The sequence below is a fragment of the Coenobita brevimanus genome, chromosome 51 (genome assembly GCF_032717465.1).
Source record: "Coenobita brevimanus isolate Jiangsu-jjx chromosome 51, ASM3271746v2, whole genome shotgun sequence".
Lineage (NCBI taxonomy): Eukaryota > Metazoa > Arthropoda > Malacostraca > Decapoda > Coenobitidae > Coenobita > Coenobita brevimanus.
In genome coordinates, this window is record NC_137004.1 from 16,933,026 (window position 1) to 16,953,025 (window position 20,000).

Sequence of the window (20,000 nt, forward strand, 5' to 3'; positions counted from 1 at the left end):
CAGCCTTCTTTCTTCCCTACTATTGTTTGTCCAGTATTTCCTGTTCTTTCCTTCCATCTCTTATTCCATCATTATTCTCTCTCATTCATTTCTTCATTCTAATATACGGCTTGCCTACTGGAGTCTGTCTGGAAATGTGCACAATTCCCCTCACTAGCTCCTTTATTCTTTTTTACTTCATTCCTCTTTCTTTCACTTCATCTATCCCTCCCTCCCTCACTTTTTCATTTTCATTTTTTTTTTTTTTGTCACTAATTCAGCCCCTCCCTTTCACCCATACTTTCTTATCACGTTCTCTCTCTCTCTCTCTCTCTCTCTCTCTCTCTCTCTCTCTCTCTCTCTCTCTCTCTCTCAAAAATAAGCTACAAATAATTTCAGACAAATTTCTTTGTGATGTCTTGAGTAAACTGAGGCATCTGGTGGCAAGGCGAACGGAGTACTGTACTTACGTCGCAGTTGACTCGAATCACCTGAGCTGGATTTGAGTTGTGAACGGTTTCCATGTAGTTATATTAGAATTAATGAGCCGTTAAATGGCCAGTCATATAGAATCATGACTGGATTCTTCGGTGTGTAGGCTGCCTTATTGTACAGAAACTAATCATACATGGGTAGTCGAGTTGAAACACTCTCAGTCGACTCGAGGCAAGTTCGTTCGAACCCATTTTCTCGTCAGTCCAGTAGAGTCACTTGTGCTGATCGCATCACCGTGCAACCATGGGTGCCGTTCATCACAAACTGTTTCTAGTAATCGGAGGAGCGAAAACGACAACGTGCATTACGATGGGTAGATTTGCACCACCCGGCAATCGGTAATTTCGGAGTTTTACAGGAAATGGAACATTTCATTAAAGCTCAATGAAAAAACCTACAGTTAATGCGCTCATCACTATGGAAGAATGTGCTACATGTAAAGGAGGTTGTGTAGATATCAACATTAAAGATTTACAACAAATGGTAGATGCCATTACTAAACAATAATATTGATATTTGTACGTGTCTCTGTAACAACTCGTGTGTTTTTACTTTAATGTGTTTATTAGTGTTGACTGTGCACAAATTATTAACGTTATGCCTCGTCATTTAAGAATTATTAATAGAGAAGGGATGACTATATTCCAGAAAACGTGATCGGATACAGGTATTCCGACGAGCGGCAGCCCTGCGTAAAACTTCTACAAGTATATCTTGTTCGTGAGCACCCTGTTTCGTGTTCCCAGCGATCGGAGGCTCAGATATGCTTTGCTGATCTCAGCACTGTGGAGAGTCGTTACTACACTTCTGACTTCTGCAGGTAAGATAAATAACAATGATTTCAGTTGTGGAATGCTCCCAATAGTTTCACATGGGTTTCCTGTCATATCTAGCGTCACTATTACGTGGGCATGAATATGAAAAAGTAGAAGTAAACATCCTAATTTAATAACTACTGCGAAGGAAAGTGTTCATATAGGTTAGAGACTAGAGGGGTACTGATACTGTACACCTTGCTCTTCTACATTATTTTGGTCTGTAGGGGAATAATTCATACCTTACCCAGTACAGTGACTCTACCTTTGTAATGTGCAAACAGTATTGCACCTCGTTTCCTGGCAGTATCAGTTTTTCACACATATACACATTCACATACACGTGCACACGCGAACACAGATATACATGCATATTCGTGTATATATATATATATATATATATATATATATATATATATGAGAGGAGTAGACTGTAGCACCAGTCGAGCAGGGCAGTACTCCCGAGGTGGATGGAAAGCTGATGACAGGGAGTGCTGGAGCTCCCGTTCCATCAGCCCTCAGGACTAGTTCCTGACCATCCCCCTTTGCTGAACTTTTTCAGTGTCTCAGTTACACAGAGAGTAGGCCAGCATGCTCTCCAGTACAAATTTCTCAAACTATCTACACCAAACTACATGCACAGTACACACTACACTTCCTTTTCCAAAATTCAAAAAATTATGGCGTCTCATCACCAAGCCTCGGAGTCCCCAGGGGGGGGGGATCATAAATGCCCCCACCATCCGCCCCTCTCCCAGTGACGACTCGAGGTGCCTGGAACCACTGTCTGACTCTCTTCTTCTTCATTTCTGCAACATTCGCGGCCTTTCCTCTAACTTTCGCTCTGTTGAGCACCACCTCTCCTCCTCTAAACCTCACCTTCTTTTTCTAACTGAGACTCAGCTGTCTGAGGCAACTGACAGCAAACCCTTTTCTGTATCCTCCTACTTTCTCTATACTCATTTCAAAGCCAAAGGTGGCTGTTGTGTATATATACGCAACAACTTATCTTGCTCTCGTGTTCCTGAACTCGATTCTTCTGAATTCTCTACACTCTGGCTTCGGCTTTCCTGTCATTCTCTGACTAAATATATCTGTGCTGTTTACTTATCCCCTAATTCTACTGACTATCAAAAATTCTTCGACTGTCTTACTTCTACAATGGAACACATTCTATCCATTTCTCCTTTCTCTGAAATCTCCATGCTAGGAGATTTCAATGTTCACCACCACCTTTGGCTATCCTCTCCTTTCACTGATCCACCTGGTGAACAAGCCTACATCTTTTCTATCCTTAATGACCTAGAGCAGCTTGTACAGCACCCTACCCGTATCCCTGACCGCCTTGGAGAGAGCTCCAACATACTTGACCTCTTCCTCACAACTAATCCTTCTGCTTACTCTGTTAATCTTTTCTCTCTGTTGTGCTCCTCCAATCACAGCCTTAGCACCTTAACCTGTCCTATCACTCCGGTACGGCCTGTGGACTCTCCAGGGAAACGTCGTCTGTGGCATTTTGGAGCCGCGGACTGGGAGGCCCTCAGGCAGTACTTCTTTGATTTTCCCTGGAATGATTATTGCTTCCATGGCCGTGAGCCATCTGAGTGTGCCTTGCGCATTACGGAGGTTATTCTCTCAGGCATGGAAGCATACATTCCTTTCTCATATCCTTTGACTAACGCAAGAAAGCCTTGGTTTAATCACGCTTGTTCTAAAGCTGCCCGCAACAAGGAGAGGGCCTACAAAAGGTACTGGAGCCAACCCACCCCTGAATCACATCATCTTTACGTTTCTGCCCGGAATCATGCTAAGTCTGTTCTTCGCTCTGCTAAAAATAATTTCATCCATACTAAATGCTCTCAACTCTCCAACTCGAATTCTTCCCATTCCTTCTGGCACCTTGCCAAAAACCTTTCTAACAACTTTACCTCATCATCCTTCCCTCCTCTTTTCTACTCTGATGGTTCTGTAGCTATTTCTTCTACTGATAAAGCAGATCTCTTCGCACAGACTTTCTCCTCCAATTCCACCTTAGACGATTCCGGTGCTATTCCTCCATCACTTACCCCCTCTGACTTCCTCATGGCTGACATTAAAATTTCTTCAGCTGATGTATTTTCTGCCATCACTTGCCTCAGCACTAACAAGGCATATGGGCCTCATGGGGTCTCTCCTGTTGTTCTCAAGAACTGTGCTTCTGTACTTACACCCTGCCTAGGCAAACTCTTTCGCCTTTGTCTGTCAACTTGTGCCTTTCCTTCTTGCTGGAAGTTTGCTCTCATTCAGCCAGTCCCAAAGAAGGGTGACCTCTCCCAACCCTCCAACTATCGTCCAATTGCTTTAAAATCCTGTATTTCAAAAGTTTTCGAGTCAATTCTCAATAGAAAAATTTTAAGGCATCTTTCCTATCACAACCTTCTTTCCGATCGTCAGTACGGGGTCCGTCAGGGACTCTTCACTGGCGATCTTCTCACCTACCTTTCAGACTCCTGGTCATCCTCCTTTCAGGACTTTGGCGAAAGCTTTGCCATTGCACTTGACATCTCAAAGGCTTTCGATCGAGTCTGGCATAAATCTTTAATTTCCAAACTGTCCTCCTATGGTTTCTATCCTTCTATCTGTGCCTTCATCGCTAGCTTCCTTTCTGGTCGTTCTATAGCCGCTGTTGTAGATGGCCATCGTTCTTCTCCTAGATCTATCAACAGTGGTGTTCCTCAGGGCTCTGTCCTATCACCAACTCTCTTCCATTTATTCATCAATGATCTTCTAAGCTGTACATCTAACCCTATCCACTCATACGCTGATGACTCCACCCTTCACCTTTCCATTCGGATCCCGCAACGCCCATCTCAACAGTTACTTCAACAAACAAGGGATGAGGCTATGGCACACCTAATGTCTGACTTGGCTCGTACCTCTGACTGGGGTAAAAATAATCTGGTTGTTTTTAATGCATCTAAGACAGTTCTTACACCTATCAACCTGACAAAATCTTCCACAGGTATACCCACTAATGTTTAATAATATTCAGCTTAATCATTCATCATCCTTGAATATGCTTGGGGTTTCATTTACTCGGGACTTATCTTGGAAAGATCATATTACATCTCTTGTAAAATCTGCTTCCAAGAGATTGGGTGTGCTAAGCCGACTCCACTCTTTCTTTACCCCTGCACAATTGTTGACTCTATACAGAGGTTTTATCCGCCCCTGTGTGGAGTACAACTCTCATGTGTGGGGAGGCTCCCCACATACAGCTCTTCTCAATAGGGTGGAGTCAAAAGCTTTTCGTCTCATTAACTCTCCTCCTCTTACTGACTCGCTTCAGCTTCTGTCTCTTCGCCGCACTGTTGGATCTTTATCTCTTTTCTATCGCTACTTTAATGGTCACTGCTCCTCGGAACTGTCTGCTTGCATTCCTCCACCTCTAAGACGGGCACGTAGCACCCGTCTGGCAGCAAACTCTCATCCCTTTTCTGTCCAACTCTCTAATGCAAGAGTTAACCGTTACTCCCAGTCTTTCGTTTATGCAACAGGTCAACTCTGGAACTGTCTCCCTCTGTCTGTATTTCCTGCTGCCTATGATCTCCAGTCTTTCAAACGCAGTGTGTCCAGGCATCTCAAAATGATCGAATCTTGAATTTGGCTCTCTATTGTATTTTGTTTTTCTCTTCGAGGGAACTTACTGCGGGCTAATAGCCTTTGATTCCTTCTTCCTCGCATAATATATATATATATATATATATATATATATATATATATATATATATATATATATATATATATATATATATATATATATATATATATTGTGGTAGGAGGGGGCGCTCACCATCCACTCACTCGATATAGTGCTGCTCTCGGGTGTCTGCCCTATCCTCTCCCTCCTTCTTTCCTTCCATTCTCTTCTGTCTTTCTTTCCTTCATTCTTTCCTTGTCCTTCTGCCTACAGGTGACTTTACACTCCCTCTTCTGTCTTTCTTTCCTTCATTCTTTCCACTTCCTTCAGCCTGTGGGTGACTCTACACTGAGTGACAAGCCAAATGGTTTCCTGTGCACCAGGAAACCATTTACTACGCTGGGTGGTAACCATGTAACCAAATTTTGGCTCCTGGTGGTTTAGTGGGTAATTATTGCACTCCAATCGGATTGAGCCGGTGAAGGTTTATATCCAAGGGGTGGTTGGGGTTGATTGCTCATGTAATGCCACTCAGGGATGAGTGAGGCTGGTCACTCTCATCTTAAATGTTAAGACCAACTGCCAAGCCCCGGGCTCCTATGCTCCTCATGGGGCAATGTAGGATTGGACGATGGATGGATGGATATATATATATATATATATATATATATATATATATATATAGATAGATAGATAGATAGAGAGAGAGAGAGAGAGAGAGAGAGATATGGAATTTTTTTTAATAACGGAGGAAGGAAAAACAAATGAATAAAACAAATAATCCATACACCAGATTACTGGTGTCCTCCATCCATCCATCCATCCATCCATCCATCATCCAATCCTACATTACCCCATGAGGAGCGTAGGAGCCCGGGGCTAAGCAGTTGGTCCCGACATTTAAGATGAGAGTGACCAGCCTCACTCATCCCTGAGTGGTATTACATGAGCAATGAACTCCAACCATCCCTTGGATATAAACCTTCACCGGCTCAATCCGATTGGAGCGCAATAATTACTCACTAAACCACCAGGCTCCAAAATTTTGTTACATGGTTAACACCCAGCGTAGTAAATGGTTTCCTGGTGTACAGGAAACCATTTGGCTTGTCACTCAGTGTAGAGTCACCCACAGGCAGAAGGAAGAGGGAAGAATGAAGGAAAGAAAGACAGAAGAGGAAGTGTAAAGTTACCCGTAGGCAGAAGGACAAGAAAAGAATGAAGTAAAGGAAGACGGAAGAGGATGGAAGGAATGGAGAGAGGAGAGGAAAAGGCAGACAACTGACAGCAGCACTACATTGAGTGAGGTGTCCTCTTTTCATAAAATATCTGTAACAGTTAGACTTGAACAGCTGTGGGTTGAAATTTAGAGGGAAACAATTCTGGGGAAGCGAGTTCCAGAGAGATGCAGTTCGGTGAATGAAAGAATTCTGATAGGCAGAAGCTCTGCAATATGGCTGAGTGACATTCCAGTTATGAGCGCTACCAGATGCCCGTGTAGCACGAGGGAAGGCATGGAGAGGTGGCACCATGGACGCAACTTCGTCTGAGCATTTGCCATAAAAATATCTTTAAAATAATGCAAGGGAGGCGACATTCCTTCTGACTTGCAGGGGAGGTAGTTTATTTGTAATGGCAGGGTTGTTAATAATTCTAACAGCTTTGTTCTGAATTTTATCTAGTTGTTTTAATGCAACCTCTCCACATCCATTCCAGAAGGGTGAGCAATATTCAAGCTGAGAGTGCACATGACTCTTATAAATTATAGCTAACTGCTCATCAGCGAAGAAATTACGGAATCTGTACAATAAACCAAGTATCTTTGAGGAAGTTTTAGCAAGTGATCTAACATGAGAGGTCCAGCTGAGGGCATTGTTAAGTGAGACGCCAAGAATTTCAAAACATTTGGAGATGGGAATATTAGTAGCACTGAAGGTAATGTACGAATCTGGCAATATCTGTCTATTAGTAAACTGTATATATTTAGTTTTACTTGCATTAAAAGAGACAAGGTTGTTTTGTCCCCATTCACTGATCATAAATAGGTCTTGATTTATGGAGATGGCTGTACTAAGTTGGGAGGTAGAGATACTAGCCTTTGTAAATGGGTGTCTGAGTGTGAATGAACTATGTAGTATTGAGTCATCTACTTATGAGTGAATGGGATTGTGGGTGACAGATAAGAGATCATTAATATGAACCAGGAATAGGGTTGGCGCCAGAACTGACCCCTGCGGCACGCCTGCATTAACTGAGTGGAAATTTGAATATATATATATATATATATATATATATATATATATATATATATATATACACACACATACATATACATGCATACATGAAACCACACACACACACACACACACACACACACACACACACACACACACACACACACACACACACACACACACACACACACACACACACCACCTTTCCATCCAACACACATTCATAACATTCCCGACCCTTTTAGAAACTTGGCTCGTTTCCTCTTTTCCGTTCTATTGCTCCCCCCCCCCCTGTCTTTTTCTCCTCCCTTCTTTCTCCAGTTCACTCCTTGCATTCCCCCCCGCTCTGTCTATTTCCTTCCGCGCCGCTTCTCATTTTTCTTCCTACTTTTCTCTTTTTTTTTCTTTTCTCCACTTCATTTACTTCTCACTCCCTCTTTGTATCCCTTTTTTTCCTTCTCTCTCTCTCTCTCTCTCTCAGTTTATGTTCCATCCCATCCCCCGTTCTTTGTTCCCTTCCTCCCTCCCTCCGATTTTCCTCCCTTCTCCCTCCCCTTCCTTTCTCCTTCCTCCTCTGTGCTTTATTCTCTCCTTGCTCCCTTTGGTTTCTTGTTTCTTAAATTTTTTTCCCTCCTATCGTCTTGACCTTTCCTTTTTTTTTTTTTTTTTTTTTTTACGGGGTGGTGGTCAGAATTAATTTGGATACTATATTCCTGTTTCTTACAACTTCATCCATTCCTCTCTTCTTCCTCTTTCCTTTCAGTGTTATTCTACCACAATTATGTGTTCTATCTGGCCTACGTGTATGTCACAGTAGCAGAGTAAATCTGTTTTACCTGAGTGTAGCTATCTCCACCTGTCTCAGTCTGTGTGTGTCGATCAACCTGTCTGCTCAACTGTCTACATATCTCTGTATGTCTAAATATTACAGTACATCATTCCCTACAATTTATGAACCGCAGTATGTTTACCCCTTTCTTCCTGTTAAAGTCTCTTTCTATGAATTACTCCGGACCTTACATCCATATAGCCTTAATACCTCCTTTTTAAAATATATTAATATTTTAATCTGACCTTCTCTGTCTCATCCTCCTCTCCTATCTCACGTAACTTCTTCCCTCCACCACATCGTTGTTTTTATTCTTTCCTCCTCGTTCTTTAGAATGCATACATGCATACGCACATACTTTATATACATATATATACTCGTGTTTATATATATATATATATATATATATATATATATATATATATATATATATATATATATATATATATATATATGAGAGAGAGAGAGAGAGAGAGAGAGAGAAAGCATACATTTCCCGCTCTTTTGCTAGCCAGTCATGCGTACCATACTATTTTTCTCTGTTCATATCCTGCTTATATTTTTCCCATCCTGGATTATCCTCATTCGTTATTCTGTACTGCCTATGTACTCTTGTTCTATACGTCCCACCCCCCCTCCCGTCTCTCTCTCTCTCTCTCTCTCTCATACCTTACAAAATTTCATTATCACGCTCAAGACCGTCAACATAGTCATTAACTCCATCGCCATCGTCATCACCATCTTCCACTTCGCCACCACTATCATCATTTCAGTCATCACCATCATCACATGTATATAGTAGATGGCGACCAAGAGTGACAGAGAGAGAGAGAGAGAGAGAGAGAGGATGAGCTTGTAACTATGACGGAATCAGTGGAAATGGATTAGATATTTGCAAGTGGACTAGACAGCTATGGTGTGTGTGTGTGTGTGTGTGTGTGTGTGTGTGTGTGTGTGTGTGTGTGTGTGTGTGTGTGTGTGTGTGTGTGTGTGTGTGTGTGTGTGTGTGTGTGTGTGTGTGTGTGTGTGTGTGTGTGTGTGTGTGTGTGTGTGTGTGTGTGTGTGTGTGTGTGTGTGTGTGTGTGTGTGTGTGTGTGTGTGTGTGTGTGTGTGTGTGTGTGTGTGTGTGTGTGTGTGTGTGTGTGTGTGTGTGTGTGTGTGTGTGTGTGTGTGTGTGTGTGTGTGTGTGTGTGTGTGTGTGTGTGTGTGTGTGTGTGTGTGTGTGTGTGTGTGTGTGTGTGTGTGTGTGTGTGTGTGTGTGTGTGTGTGTGTGTGTGTGTGTGTGTGTGTGTGTGTGTGTGTGTGTGTGTGTGTGTGTGTGTGTGTGTGTGTGTGTGTGTGTGTGTGTGTGTGTGTGTGTGTGTGTGTGTGTGTGTGTGTGTGTGTGTGTGTGTGTGTGTGTGTGTGTGTGTGTGTGTGTGTGTGTGTGTGTGTGTGTGTGTGTGTGTGTGTGTGTGTGTGTGTGTGTGTGTGTGTGTGTGTGTGTGTGTGTGTGTGTGTGTGTGTGTGTGTGTGTGTGTGTGTGTGTGTGTCACTGAAATGTAGGTCTGACAACCAAACCACCACCTCTTTCTGGCCTCGCCTCGTTTTTGAAAGGGACTGGTAGCTGAAAGGAACACATGGCTACTTTTTTTTTTATTCTTCTCACCTGTACATCTTTTTTAGGGACCTGACCTAGTGAACATAGGAGTTTCTAGGGTTAATTGTGCCTTTTTTATGAAAATGGCCTAGCAAAATAAAAACGAGGACAGGTAGGCAGTTGTTTGTTTAGGTGTGCGGTTGTTAACCTGCCCATTGTAATGATTTTTTTTTTTTTTCGTTTTTGCCATTACCAGACGACTTTATTTAGCTTATGACAGACTTTTTGTACTGAATGGGTTAACGAAGACGATATCTAACCCATCCAGTTTGAAAGTTTTATGGTGAGGTAAATATAATTGTATGGAGATATCAGACATAGATTATATATCATCAGATACGAGTAGTTATCCTATCCAGCGCAGTGACGTCGTTGTTGTTTCATCCTTGCTTACACCAGACGATTTTCATCTCAAATGGTCACTGCTTTTAGTGATGGTGCTTGAAACAGCCTCCTTTCACTGCCTCACTAAGAGAGATTTCACCAAGCTGTTCCGAGCTAGCAAGGCAGACTGATGTCTACCTCCGCCAACGGAGTTGAAAGCGGTTATGTTTTCACTCCTGTTTGTCTATTTGTCCACGAGATGTCTCGGAAGTTATTGATGGATTTCAGTGAAATTTTGGGAAGAGATGGTTAACTTTTGGTGGTGATCCGAGTTGTCTGGTATAGACGTTGGCAGAAGTATGCTGTCTCTTGTTACATATGTGCGAAAATTGGTTAACTTCCCTGGTGTGATAACTTTTTAAGATTTTTCGTTCCCTTTACAACCAAACCCTTTTATCATTTTAAAGGTGATAAAAACAGCCTTAGTTAACTTCAAGAAATCTTGCTGAAGCTGAATAAAATCGTCTGGAGGAACTGAACCAAGAATAAACTAAATCCCGTAGTTGATCTGTCCTCTTGGGATAATGAGAGGAAGCAGCATTATCGTTGACTACTAAGATTTGGTAGCCCCTCATCTTCAACGTATTATTAACTCTCTCAGGCACAGGTGGTTTGAGTCGTTAGATTGTTTGACAACCTGTAAAGCGCACCATGACACGAATCGGGTAAAAAAAAATATATACTGTATATATGACACACATCGGCGGGAAACTTGTGTCCTCCTTTGTCTGACATGATGTGCATCATGGTTCATTGTACAGGATGGTATTTAATGACCATTCGAGTCCGTACATGAAAGGGCTTATCTTTTACATCTTATTCTCGTGTGTGTGTGTGTGTGTGTGTGTGTGTGTGTGTGTGTGTGTGTGTGTGTGTGTGTGTGTGTAGTGTAATTTTCTAGTGAACAATGATTTTTTTTTTAATTTATGGGGTACAACAAATTACAAATGCTCATTGTAGAATGAGAAAGTAATGATGATGATGATGATGATGATGATGATATTATTATTATTATTATTATTATTATTACCGTATTACTATCGTTGTTGCCATAAACTTCTCAGTCTTGTCTCTCCACATTTTCTCTCATTCTCATTTTTTTTTCTTTTTTCCATTCTCACATTCTCTTGGATTCTCATTCAGCATGTGCTTTTATTTTTCTCCTTTAACTTTACATTCTCTTTTCTGTGTCGTCCTTTATCCATCTTGTCTTTCATCCATATTCAGAGTAATCGTTCTGCTTCTTCCACATCCACCGTAATTTTTCTTCATCCACATCACTTATTGTCTTTTCTCCTTAGCATCATACTTGCATGTGAACTGCGTCCTGTAGTGCAGGGTAGGGCGGTGGATGTGGGGGTGGCTCTAATGAATGAGGGTGAGCTTTGGAAGAATCCGGTGTTGCTGTTTGCTGATGATACAGTATTGTTGAGTAAAGATGAATGGGAGTTGCAAGGTTTGGCGAATGAATTTGGGACAGTGTGTAGGAGGAGGAAGCTGAAAGTTAATGTAAACAAAAGTAAAATTATGGTGTTTGAGACGAATGAAGTCACAGAATGAACAGTGAAGTTGGATGGTGAGGATATGGAGAGTGAGAGTGCATTCAAGTACTTGGGTAGTGTGATGAGTAAGGATGGAACTTTGGGGGTTGAAGTGCGTGAAAGGGTACAGCAGGGAAGGAAGGTTGTTGGTTCACTGAAAGTAGTGATGAGAAATAGGGAGGTGAGTATGGAAATTAAGAAGTCACTGCATGATAGTATTGTGATCCCTACCCTGACGTATGGAAGCGAGGCGTGGACCTTGCAAGAGGGGAACAAGTCAAGAGTGGGAGCGGTGGAAATGAGTTACTTGAGAGGAGCATGTGGAGTGACATGGAGGGACAGGTTGACGAATGAAGAAGTGAAGGAACGTTGTGGGGTGGATGTGGATGTGGTTGAGAAGATTAGGAGAAATACACTGAGGTGGTTTGGACATGTGGAGAGAATGGAGAATGAAAGACTAAGAGGGTGTATGTAGGTGAGGTGGAGGGAGGGAGAGGGAGGGGTAGACCGAAGATTAGGTGGAGGGATGGAGTTGAGAGGTATATGAGGGAGAGGGGGGTGAGTTGGGGGGAGGGTAGTTAGATGGTGGGTGACAGAGCGACTTGGAGGCGTTTTGTCTGCGGCCACCCTTTGTTGGATTAGGGCGTCGGGCTATGGATAGATAGATAGAATTGCCCCCTCTCTCTCTCTCTCTCTCTCTCTCTCTCTCTCTCTCTCTCTCGCTCGCTCGCTCGCTCGCTTGCGCGCGCACGCACACGCACACGCACACGCACACGCACACGCACACGCGCACACACACACACACACACACACACACACACCTTTTTCTCAGCTCTGTTCCGTGTTCTCTACGCTGGTTAAATACATAATTCCTGGGCTCTTTTTGTGCATTTCTTGAACACATCTGGGTGTCCCCGTGCCCATCTTTCCTTCCCTTTCAGCCTTGTTTTCATCATCGTCGTCATTTTGTTTGACCTGTCATTTTTCCTGTTTCCCCTCTTGTTCCCATCATCACTATTTCGTTTAACTCTTTCCCTCTTATTCCCCTTTTATTCCCTTTATATATATTTTTTCGCTTTTCCCCTCTTATTCCTCCTTTTATTCTTTTATTCCCTCGTATCGTCATCATCGTCTTCGTCGTCGTTTCAGCCCTAGTTCCCACCTAGGAGATAATATGAGATAAGATCCAGAAGCAATGAATGTGCGGTCTTAATGCTGGAAAGACATCAGACAAATCCCCATTGAAGCGGGTGCCAGATAACATTCCAAATAGTTCAAATGTTCCCCCACTCGTCCTGAACTTTTCCTATTTACTGATTCGTTACTCATTTGTGTTTTATTTTTGTTTCTTTTATTGTCCCTGATATTTTTTTATTCCACGTTCTCTTTTCTTTTGTGTCTACTTCTCGACCTCTTTTTTTTAACTTTCTTCCATTTCCAAGAACTCAAAATATTTCGATAAAATTATTCTATCCTTTGCATCCACCTCGATCATTTTTCTCGTCCCTCTCGTGTTTTTAGCCTTTTTATTTTATTTTTTTCCATACTCGTCATTCCCACTTCCATTTTTAAAAGATTTGTTGCATAACCAACCTGATTTATTTTTATCCTCTATTACCCTCTTCTACCCTGTCAGCCTTCTTCTACTCAAGCCACTTTCTTCCGAGGCTCTAAATTCCCTTCTCTTCCTTTCCCTTTCTTCCCTTCCTTGCCCCTTTCTTCCCTCCTTGCCCTTTTCTTGCCCTCCTTGCCCCTTTATTGCCTCCTTGCCCCTTTATTGCCTCCTTGCCCCTTTCTTCCCCTCCTTGCCCCTTTCTGCCCCTCCGTGCCCCTTTCTTCCCCTCCTTGCCCCATTTTCCTCTCTCAATCCTCCATTTTTCTTCTCCTAGCTCGCTTTCTTTTCCTAGCCCCATTCTTTCTCCTCCTAGCTCTTTAGTTACCTCCTAACTCCGTTCTCCCATTCCTAATTCCTTTCTTCTAGGCTTTTTTCCATCCTAGCTCTTCCTTTCTCTCCCTAACCCTCTCTTTTTTTTCATCTCCCTATCCCTTTATTTCCTTTCCTAAAACCAGTTCTGCTCCCGAGGTAATTTCAGCAGGTGTAGTTCCTTTCGTTGCACCATATTATACTGCTCGTTAACTCCAGCTCCTTAACCAGGGTATAGAATTTCACTTGACTGGTGAGGAAGGATGGGTGAAAGGCAGGACGGAAGAAAGTAAGATAGAAAGAAAGATAGAAGAGATAATGAATTTGGGAGGAAAAGATGGAAGAACAATGACAGGAAGGCAAGCAAGTAGGTTAACAACTACATAAAAAGAAGAGAAAAGGCGAAAGAAAGGAAGGAGGGAGTGGAGGAAAAAGGGTAACAATTGAGGAACTGAGGCGAGGAGGGACAGTGAAATAATGATGAGATGGTGAGGTGGAGAAAGAGGAAGAATAAAAGGATAGAAAGGGGACTAACTCAGAAGGACAAAAATATTGAAAGATGCTGAGTAGAGGAGAAGGAAGATGAAAATGGATGCACATAAAGCAGACAGAAGGCAAGAAAAACGTGGGCAATATGAGAAAGATGAAAAAGGCAGACGGGCGAGAAAATGAAGCAGTAGAATATATAAAGGGAGAAGAGGAGAATAAAAAAAAAAATGAAGAAAAATGGGAAATGAAGAGATTGATGAGATAATAAACAAAAGGAGAATGCAAAGAAGAGAGATGGATAAGGAAATGAAGAAAAGTGGGCAGGTAGAAGGAAGGAGAGGAAAATGAGATAAGGGAGTTACATTCTCGGCTACATAATCCGGTTCTATGGATCTCACTTTATACGTGTTGCACTGGGTCACAAACGTCAGGGTGTTTGGGTGTTAATGTCGCTCTCTCTCTCTCTCTCTCTCTCTCTCTCTCTCATTACACACACACACACACACACACACACACACAATGGTCCCCAAATTGTGCCCTCCCAACATAAGTAATAGGGTAAGTGCGACGGGTAGTGGATTTTTTTTTTTTTTTTTTTTTTTTTTTTTTTCTTTGACAGCAAGGTATCATTTTATCATTCAAGGCAAATCTTTGGTTAAACTTGCAACACATTCTTAGAAAACAAGTATGCTTGTAGAGCAGTCACCCTTACCTGCTGGGTCTCCATCTTTTCTCACCTCATTCGCCTGACACATGTCATTGATACCACACAAACTGCCCGCCTCCAGCAACACTACCCCTTTCTTTGCCCTGCCAGGAGATATTTTAACAGTATTTCATGGTTCACGCTATGTGTTTCAGTCTTATTTTATCCTCTTTTATTTATTTTACAGATTTTGGAGACGCCTAGTGATATGCTAGCACTTGATCCAGACTTTTTATATAAAAGGGTATACCGGTACTAATGTCAGTTCCTGAACATAAACAGCACCGGTATTAAAGACTAAATATTCCTATAACAGTATTAAGTGCGTGGAAATCTTGTAAAAACTAAAGGTGTGATATCATGTCAAAAGTTCAGGAAATACTCTACTAATTTCTTCCTTATTCTCACTGCCGCCTTAAGATTTTAGCAATCCTAAGGTAAGGAGTGGCTTCCTGTCCATTGGAGGTTACCAGTAAGGTGTTTTTCTTTCATTTAAGGTCAGCCTAGATATTGCACACCATGGGACAGTAAAACGGTCCCTTTATCACCTTAGTATTAATAAGGGAAGCAGGAGTTTTCCTACTGGCCCTATCCTATCAAAGCGTTTGATTTATGAGATGTTAATACTGTTTCGGTATTGTTAACTACAGCTGGGTGGCTGAAAATTAATATTAACACTCCCAGGCTCCTGAGCCAACTTCTAGCTGAATAAAATCGTCTTGCATTAGCTGGACTGGAATACTAGCGTTGTCCCGATCAGTAGAGGGTTAATGGTACAAAGTTCCTTTGAGTCGCTCAGTTGAATCAAATCATCTGGCGTTAGCTGGAACAGATGAACAGGAAAAGCCCCGATCATGTTGCCGGATTTTACTGATACATTGGCTGCCTATTTTTCTTTTTAAGCATCCCCCAAAATAAAAAGTTGAATTTAGTTAATGCCGTGCTCATTATTGTCAATTTCTCCAATCATCCGAATTATAATACTTTAATTGGCTGCTCAGTTATCATTCAGCTTATTACTGTTCTTCATAATTATCTGCTCAGTTGTTACTTCTTATATTACTGTCCTTCATTGCAGTCACTTTGTTCAGTCACCGTTAATACCCTCGAAGTCCAGCTTTCTAACTAGCCAGGTGAGTCATAATTAGAAGGGATTTTTTTTAATATTCACACACACACACACACACACACACACACACACACAGTATATATATATATATATATATATATATATATATATATATATATATATACACACACACACACAGTATAATGTCTGTGTATATTGTATCTATATTATCCTTATCTATCTAACACTTATATACTACCTTCTCTCTTCTTAATCGCACATTCATATACCATTGTCTGCTTGTCTCACTCATGCCATCGACTGTTTGTCATACTCATACCATCGACTGTTTGTCACACTCATACCATCGACTGTTTGTCACACTCATACCATTGTCGCTGTCGGTCTCACTCGCACATCATTCTTTCTTGCTCATATACAAGCTTATCCTCCCTCCTTTTCCCTAATTTCACCTGTATATCATTCTCTCTTCTCACCGTCAAATACTGGCTGATCTTCCTCGTTTCTTTGTCTCACTCATATATCGTGCCCATTTCATTGACGCACCATCATCTCTTCCCTTTCCTTTTTTTCTCTTTCTCTCAGTCCAGTTCCCCTTTGATCCCTTCACTACGATAAAGCTTTTCATAGTTTATTCTAGTTATCTCCGGCCGATCTTTATTCAGCTCGGGACGGACAGCCCTGAGAGAAGGAATTAAAACAACCTCCAATAACTCTGTACACTCAGATGGACATTCTTTCCATTTTGTCTCATTACCACAAGATGATTTTATTCAGCTTGTCGCAGCCGAAGAGTTAAAAGGAACACTAGCAACTAAATTACGATGACAAATTAGCTTTTTCCCCACGGGCTATTTTCCTCAGCCTAGGCTTGACTCTCATTCATATCATAGAAACATCGCGGCCGAACAGTTGAAAAGAGAAATAGCAACTAAACTAAGGTAACGATTTTCTATTTTTTATTTATTTCTCTTTATGTATTTTTTTTTTTTCTGCCAACTGACCATTTTCTTCAGCTATGGTTAAACTCGATTTCATTCAGCTCGCAGAAAAATCACAACCGAATAGTTTAAATGAACATTAAACCCCATGATGTTAAAGGGTAAAAAAAGAAAAAAAAAAGTTTATCCATGCAGACTGAAGAACTCGTATTCCCATTCTTATCAATTCCAGACGATGTTTTTCCATTTTTCTTGCCAGAGAAGTTACATAATAACCTTCATTAATCGCTTCAGTGCATGAGGCTTTTAAAAAGTGAATAAAATCGCTCGGAGAAGTTAAGAATAAATTACAAAGGGCATCATTGTATTGAAAGGATAAGCACATCTGTTGTCTATGAAGGGTTATGACGCACTGAAACATGTTACTGTATCTATAATTTGTTTCTGTAAAAAGGAATGTGAGGCTTTAAATGGATTAACTCTAATTTCTTGTTTTTGTGTATAATTTGCGATGTGGCATAATAAATGGGTTAACTATTGTCTGTCTTCTTTTTATATATAAAGTTTTACGGCGATTTGAAAGGAATAATTGTAGTCTGTTGTTCTGGTGCCTATAAAAGTGGCGATGATGTAGTGGGATTTGTTAACTGTAGTCTGCTGTTTTGTGTGTGTATAAAGGGTGTTGAAGTTTTGAAAGGGTTAACTACACTCTCTAGTTTGTGTCTGTAAGAATTGCATGGACATATTGAAACGGTGAAAAGTAGTCTATTTGTGTCTGTAAAAAATGTGATAACGTATTGTAGGAGTTAATGTAATCTACTGCGTAGTCTCTGTAAAAGTGATATATATAACGTATTGAAATGATTAACTAAAAGCTGTAAAGGGCGTTCGAGATATTGATAGCGTTAACTTAAAGCTATTATTTGTGTTTCTATAAAAAGTGTGATGACGCATCCTGCCCATGTTATGTAAATACGGGAAACTCAGGACAAGGGGACAGGGCGTCCGGTCTGGGACTTCCTCACCCTCTCTGTATCACCCTCACTCCGGCTCCCCTTCTCCCATATCACCCCCACCTCTCTCTCTCTCTCTCTCTCTCTCTCTCTCTCTCTCTCTCTCTAAAGCATAGCATTATAAGATAAAAATACAAAGTAGCCTATGGTTAGCACTGTTCATTGTATACTATTCTAACTAGCATCCTAGTGTGCGATACTTATTGTTTCTTTGTCTCCTTCGACCGTGTCACTTCTCGATGTTTTCAGTATAACTGAATGCAGGAGGGACTGTTGGGTGAGGAAGAGCCTTATGCATATGTATCCTGTTCTTAAGCTTATGTGCTAACTAATTCATTCTTTTTCTATTACGACCAATACACTTTTAGTCGGTGTGTTTTCATCTGACAGAACAAGGTCACTCCAACAACTTGAATATTGTCGTGATTATATAAAATTCATTGAGTTGAATTTATGAGATAGGAAGATGGTTAGTAGACAAGACACTCTAGTCTGAACACACTTGGCTGTCTAAAGAAAGGGGTTAGGGATTAAAACCAACGTGCCATAGGAAGGACCGTTTTTATTTTCTGTATTCGGGATTGGTAACTATAATAGTGTGTGATTTTTTGTGTGAAGGTCAAGATAATAGAATGCGTTGTTGGCTATAAGATTGGTAAGAAGGATGGAGAGAGAGAGAGAGAGAGAGAGAGAGAGAGAGAGAGAGAGAGAGAGAGAGAGTGTACTGTGACCGGAAGAGCTTACTTACCCTCCTGTCTCACGCTTTCGCTATATCCCTGTCACTAGCTGTCCATTCTGTCAGTCCCTGTCAGCTTCTTTCAGTGCGTCTGTCAGTTATTGTATCTTTCTGTCTCTGGCCTGTCTCATTTGTTTCTGATATTTTTCTGGTATTTCTATAATTTTGCGTCTTAATACTTGATTTTTTGACTTAACAAATATAGCATCATCCCCATTATTATTATTATTATTATTATTATTATTATTATAATTTCTGTTACTACTACTACTACTACTACCTAAGAAGTTGGTGAGGTCTCCCACATATACTGAGAAATGATGGTGTTATTTTAGTGACACATGATGGTCTACAGTAGTGGTATGAGGCACTGGTCATGTGAACTAGCTTATAAAGAGCGCGCATCAGTTCCAATATCCAACAGGCGGTCCATGGCTATTCGATCGTATATTGCCAATGAGAACGTACGCCGGTCACTTACCTCTGATCCCTTGAGTAAGATGCCGCTTTCTGTTATCCTTTCTACTGCTAGACGATTTTATTCAATAGTGGCAAGACCTCATTTTGAAGATTCAATGGAATGTGTCTGCAACCCCTTCTCAATCAAACGTCTCTCCAAAGCTGAGTAAAATCGTCTCGTAGCAGGGAGCTAAATGCAGGAATAAAATACGTCATCGTACTGAAGGGCTGTTTTCAGGGATAGTGTTTATAAAGAATCCTAACCATATATATATATATATATATATATATATATATATATATATATATATATATATATATATATATATATATATATATACAGGAAACAAGTTGACGTATCAGTATTTTACTTAAGGAAGACGTTATTTGGTTGTATTTCTTTAACATCCGCTCTGGTTTGGCTGTGAAGAGTGTGATAGCTGTATGAGTGAAGAATGAGTGAAGACAAAAGCGTGATCAGGCATTGTGACGTATTGCTTAACCTTAGGAGAGTTTATAAATGCAGCTCTCTGATTATGTCAATTTCTGGAGCCCCTTCACTTTTTTTTTCTTGTAATTATCGATTTTGCCAGGATAAACTCTCTCTCTCTCTCTCTCTCTCTCTCTCTCTCTCTCTCTCTCTCTCTCTCTCTCTCTCTCTCAGTCGGTCAGTGTAACCATATAAATTGACTACAGCCAGTACTTGTTGCTGTAAATATAACTTACTTCATTTACATCTCGTAACGTCTTGATTCTTGCACCAGGTTGCATAGTCGGGACATGAAAGACCATTGTACGATCTTTGCATATTAATACCATGCGTATAGGAATGTGTGTGTGTGTGTGTGTGTGTGTGTGTGTGTGTGTGTGTGTGTGTGTGTGTGTGTGTGTGTGTGTGTGTGTGTGTGTGTGTGTGTGTGCAAATCATGGATGCTCAAATGGAAATTGTTGAAAAACCATTTGCCTAGCGAGATTTAACAGTGCATCACGCATACACAGATGAGAAACACCTATAAGAAGAAATAAACATTGCCATTAGTACGGAAT